Here is a 6,411-nt window from a genome sequence, read left to right as displayed (position 1 = left end):
GAGCTGTCACCTTCGTAACCAAACACCGTAAAGGCTTCGTCAGTTGTACCAGTGTTCTTATGAAGCTTACGGACGAAACAGTTAGTGTGCGTAACTCATTATATATGTCTTGGTATATTGTGTAAGTGATCTGTGTGTTGGGAGTAAAATTTTCATTGTAATAATTAAAAAGGGTATCTTATCTCTTCAGCCTATATACACTGTGTACATTATACTGTAGGTGTTATATAACATACCAAAGCCGTGCGCAGAGATCACGGAATTTATTAATATAAACACATGTACAGAAGTTAAATTGATTGAAGGTACGAACAAGGAATACTGTACAGCCCAGTATTGCACAGCGGTACGCCAGGCACAAGGTCCAGCTATCAAAATAATTATGTACAAGGGGCCACCATGCTCACTACGTAGAAAAGATACAAAACCCCAGAGTTCGGCGGCGTCCTCGTCCACCTTGTGTACTAAGCCACCTGGGCGAAAAATAGCCACCGCTTTGCAGTATCGCTACGATGCTATTTTGGGCGCGCAATTCTTGGCCCGTTTTCTCTCTCCGCGCCATTCAGGCGGTGGCGCAGAGGTGGCTACGAGCTCTCTAGTTATTTCACTGCCACTCTGGGAAGATGTTCAGTCTAACTGTTTAAGGTTGTAATTAACAGAGAAATGATTTAGATAAGTGAAATATATTTCCTTCGGTCTGAAGATACAACACAGCAGAAAATGTATACATTTCAACGCAAAGAAAAGGGTGACTAAACCTTTCTCGCACGCGCGCTACCTGACTATTACAATTTTAGCAACAAAGTCTCTCACTACACATATACACACACACCCTCGCAAGGTGGAAACCTACAGAAGTGTACGGGACCCGGCAGTGCCTGCTTTCAAGCGCCGGGTTCCTCTTCCCAAACTGGAAGAGTTTTTTGTCAATCTCCAAAAGTTGTTGGTGAAAAGAATACATTGAATGCCGAACATACGGTGGTGGTGTTGTGGTCCGTGGTCCAAGAGTTGTTGGCCGCAGGTGTGCACGGCGACATTTGTAGTGACACGGAAGTATTCTGCTGTAGCGGGAATTATCTGAGGATTGACAGGGCTCCATTGAGTTGACCGGAGAGGCGAGGCGGATGAGTTGCGTTAGCCGCATATCTGAGGATCATCTGGGTGTTGCCGCCGCTGTCACCCGCACGCGGTAAGTTGACCCCTGGCACCAGTAAGTGTTAATTAATGCCGCTTCTTAATGTATAGAGTTATATAATATTTCTTATCAACCTAAAATGTGTATGGTATTATTACTTAATATTATTTTTCTTTATTATTTTCATAAATTGGTACAAATTATCGAAGTTTGTTTACAATTAAATGAGATCACAGATTAATTATGAGAAATTTATCACAAAGATTTTCTGACATCTAATTTGTTCCACATTTTCATTCTCTCTGACCATCATCACATTCTCTCTGACCATCATCACATGTTATTAAAATGTCCTGGATTTAGGAAGTTTTTTTATTTATATAAACATAGTAGTGATGACAGGCTGAGAGAAATGTGTGGAGGTAAGGGTCTATTTAGGGCCCGTGGTGCCGCACACACACACAGCGCGCGCCACCCTCCAACTATTCTTAAAACAGTGAGGTATAAATCTTAACTCTTTGTCCTATCGCCTCCACTTATATAATACTGGAGACAAACACACGTTCATGTAGCTACTCCCTCCTTAATACCTTCACTTATTATAATACATTAGTTGCTTGCCGTGATACAGGTTCGACTAACACACACTCGCCACACAAATATCAATATTAATACATTTATAAGTTTTGATACAACTCTCTCGTGAATACATTACGTCACGGAACCAGAGACAGAAGAGACAGTGTGTACAGTATCTCTCACACCTATTGACTGACTGTCTCACTGAACCTTCCCTTCTCTCGCTCGTAAGGCGCTACAGGGAGTGCCGTCTGCCTACAGTAAACATATTCAACAACATAATTAACTTTTTGGATATTTTAAACGATTATTGATGCTTTAAATATTGACCTTTATTGATTTTTTAAACAAACATTCATACATACATACATACAAACATAGACAAACATACATACAAACATACATACATACATACATACATACATACATACATAGAGCACTTAGGGAGAAGCACTCGTAACCTATTGTTCCGACCACTACCTCCCCTGGGCCACCACTACCTCCCCTGGGCCACCACTACCTCCCCTGGGCCACCACTACCTCCCCTGGGCCACCACTACCTCCCCTGGGCCACCACTACCTGCCCTGGGCCACCACTACCTCCCTGGGCCCACACACTACCTGCCCTGGGCCACCGCTACCTCCCCTGGGCCACCACTACCTCCCCTGGGCCACCACTACCTCCCCTGGGCCACCACTACCTCCCCTGGGCCACCACTACCTCCCCTGGGCCACCACTACCTCCCCTGGGCCACCACTACCTGCCCTGGGCCACTACCTGCTACTAAACTGTATACCCATCGCTACATGTATAAAGTTTTACCGCTTATTCATGTTACATCGTGTGCGTGTGTGTGAAGGGAGGGAGGGAGGGAGGCAGGCTGCTAAACTACCCTATTGGGTTAGATCAGGTTATAGGTTAGGTTAGGTTAGATCAGGTAATGTTAGGGTAGGTTAAGTTAGTGTGTGTGTTTGGTTTCATTAAGAGTCACAACAGACACTCGTCAACACACTCGACACTTAGGTTAAATAATCCCACAAGTTGCTTCATGACGCGGCTGCACATCAACTTGTTATACTGTACACACTACTACGACTCTTGGCTAGATCATTACCTAAATACAAATCACTTAAAATATATCAGTATTTATTATTATATTATTAATCCCAAGTTCTCCTAACAAAGGTCAAGTTAACAGGTCAACAGGGCATGTATCAAATCCATATGAATGATGGAGTCTCGAACGCTAGTGTGGGTAACGTTAGGATGAAACCAGTTGCGTCAAAATATTTATTTAATGAATGCCTTAATTTCGCCTTTGATTCATAATTATCTCATTCATGAGGTCATATTTTTTTCATTATTAAAATCGTCATCATTGGTGTTGTTTATAATATTATATGGTATGATAAGTTTGTGGAGAACCCGATAACGACTCTTAGGTTGTGTATTTACCCGAGTGGTGTTAATTTATTTGATTTGTGCTTTAATGTTAATTATTATTTCAAGGGACTAAATAAATGGAGTTTATAATAAAAAAAAACTCAAATACTTGTCTCGTATATATAACCCGTCCAACAAAAACCAATTACATCATACATAAATGAATTTATACAACAATTTTAATACAACCTACTTATTCGGCTCACTTGATCCGTCCAAAGTACAGCCATACAGTATATAACAAATACAACCCAATTTACCCAAATAACCATACTAGTGACCCGTCCATCCTCCCTTGCCGGCAATTACCTCTTGCAGCCGTTCAGGAACTGACGCCACATGACTGTAAATAAGTTCGAGTTTCCTTGGGACCACCTCGCCTTCTCTTTGCACATGTTGTATTAACTGGCGAGAGGTTCGCTCTTGCTCTGGCTCTCACACATTGACGATGTTCACCCAAATATTTTCAAATGGGTTTAGATCGCAAGATTTACTTGGCCAGACGAGACGATCCACATTTTTCTTTGATCTTGAAACCAGCGAGTTACTGCCCTGGCTGTGTGTATTGGACAGCTGTCGTGCATGAAGAGGACTCGCTCTGGATAGGGAAGAGCATATGGTCTAACAGATGGCAGCATTACTTCCTCCACGATCTCTATACTATATACTTCTCTGCTGTAAACCTGCCTTCTATTTCTACCAGCTCTCGAACGCCGTAGAGGTATACCCAGCCCCACGTGTTGGTCGTGACGTGACCGCTTCTCGCCACCTCCAAGATACTCTCTCGGGCATACCTGATTTGGAAATGATAACGAGCATTATAATTATTCATGTGTGGAGCATGTAAAAATACATTAAAATTATACACACAGATGTATTACTGTATTATTTAAGACTAAGTTTAGGGACAGTAATATTAACATTGAAAGCTTCAGCACCACGTGTTGTTTCTCCTCCAACAGTGTAGTTTACCCTGGGAGCTACAGCAGAAGCTTTTTTCGATGGACCAGATGACACGCCCCCAAAAGTCAGTCCTTCATTCTCATGCTCCAGGGCAAATCTTAGTCGATTTTGACGGTGTATCTCTGTTAGCCGTTCCTTTGTTGCTGGTGTTCGGTGATGTATTCCAGCCTTATCGAGCCTCTATTGTACAGTCCTTGGTGTCACATTAAGTTGAATGTCTTGTATAACAACTGCATTCTTAAATGGGTTTTGGTCTGCAGCTTGATGTATCATTTGGTCTTGAACTGGAGTTGTCTTTCTCGGGGCGCCTGATCTATGCCGACCTACCAGATTTTCCTCTTCAGCCCACCTTTTCAACCATCAATAAACAGTTTTCGGTCAATTCCAAGTTCTCTTGCTATATCAGCGTTGGTAAAGCCACCGTCTCTCAAGCGTTGGTAAAGCCACCGTCCCTCAAGCGTTGGTAAAGCCACCGTCCCTCACACCAACGATTCTTCCTCGTAGATCAACCTTGGCCTCACGACGATCCATTTTCAAGGCTCGGTGCTGGACAGACTGAGGCAACCACGGGACCGCAGCCACGATTTCGCGTCATATCTTTTTGGTGTGAGAATCAGTGCTATTCGAATGAAGTGTTTTGAACACTTCGGTACCCTACAGGATCCATATGCCAGACAGAGAACACTATTTCCTGTTCCATATTACTAGTGTCATATTTGTTTAATGAAACGCGAGGCTCAAGAAATCCTAAAAAATACAGTAATGGATTACTACGGCTGCCAGGTAACACAGACAACAGTCACGGGAGCATGTTGGGCTTACGTAAAGATAAGTTCCCAATGGGATTAATGATGCCGACCATAAGTCACGGATCAATTTGCCGACATTTCTTAGGAGTGAGAACAACGTCATGTCATGTCACGTCAGCCAGTCTAAGCATGACAGCTGTCTGACCATTATGCGCTAGCATGGGAGAACGCTACATCCACCGGCATTACTGATAATATGTTCTTGGGCAAAAATACTTTTAGGATATCATGTGTAACTGATTCTGGGTTCTTCCAGCATCTGTTCCCCATTTACTTTAGTTCAAGTCAATGTTATTGGTGCAGGTGACCGTCACGGGGCACCTGTGAGAGGTGCCATATTAACCGTTAGAGCTGTAATATTATCTATTATATTTTCAGTCAATATACTGTATGCTGTGTTTATTAATCTTTCTAATATTATATGGAGACAAACATTCATATTGTGGCAAATATATAGTTATAATTATGTTAATTGTTTAAAATAGTGCATGATATTTTGGAGCAACAGGTTTCACCCTAACGCTGCCCACACTAGGGTTCGAGACTGGTTCGTTCATAGGGGTTTGGTACGTGCCCTGTTTACAACTCAGAGACTTTCTGGATGTTTCCACTGGCCACAGTCATGTGGGGCAGAATATTCTTCCACAACTGTACATAAAACAAAATAAGTAACAATAATATTAAGTAAGGACTGAAGGTCCAACAAGATCACACAAAATCAATATCAAGTAAAACAAATCTTAATAGTCAAATGCCAACTCTCAAAACACCAGAGAGAGAGAGAGAGAGAGAGAGGGAGGGAGGGTATACTACTTAACTTATAGACAGCTGTGCCTAGACTGACTACCAACCGCTCACCGACGTCATCTCTCTACCGCCAAGTACTGACGGAACATATCCTGATTGGCCAAAACGTAAACTTTATCTAAATTCCCCTACTGACATTATTTCCACTATCTAACCTATATACAAACATAATACAATCAATACACGTGAGAGACAACTGCTGCATTAATAAATACACAAAGTGATAATGTAATAAGACAAATTTAATTCATAAACGATGGCTCAGTCAGTGTGGGCGAGTGATGAGCGAAACAACTGGAGCTGAGCCCACACCATCCTAACCATCGTGTTTCATACCCAGAACAGAAACTTATGACGGACACGCGTAACAACACACACACACCATTAATATTTCCCCGTAAATAAATATTAATGAATACACGGAATTATTTACAATGTGGCAGTCTTTTAGTGGATAGCAATAGCCTTCTTAAGTCAAAATAAACCTATAGCTCAATTTAATTTAGTTATTTAGTCTGATTTAAGCAAAGTTGCATCAAGGAGAGGTTTAGCTCTACTTAGTCTTGCTTAGGTCATTCATAAGGATTAAATTTAATAGTTTTTTCTTAACTAACAGTGTGGTGAGACCCTCCCTCCCTCCCTCCCTCCCTCCCTCCCTCCCTCAGGAAGTTTAG

General features: G+C 42.0%; 1 protein-coding gene across 1 annotated transcript in view; it reads left to right on the top strand.

Annotated features, from left to right (window-relative positions):
- Positions 1 to 582: 582 nt before the first annotated feature.
- LOC121858778 overlaps positions 583 to 6,411 on the top strand; it is a 32,376-nt gene continuing 26,547 nt past the window's right edge. Inside the window, exon 1 of the mRNA XM_042355415.1 lies at positions 583 to 1,189. The gene's annotated coding sequence lies outside the window, so the exon portion shown is untranslated. The remainder of the gene's footprint in view (positions 1,190 to 6,411) is intronic.

The sequence above is a fragment of the Homarus americanus genome, unplaced genomic scaffold, assembly GCF_018991925.1.
Source record: "Homarus americanus isolate GMGI-L3 unplaced genomic scaffold, GMGI_Hamer_2.0 scaffold48735, whole genome shotgun sequence".
NCBI lineage: Eukaryota > Metazoa > Arthropoda > Malacostraca > Decapoda > Nephropidae > Homarus > Homarus americanus.
This window is presented reverse-complemented; position numbering and strand designations above follow the sequence as displayed.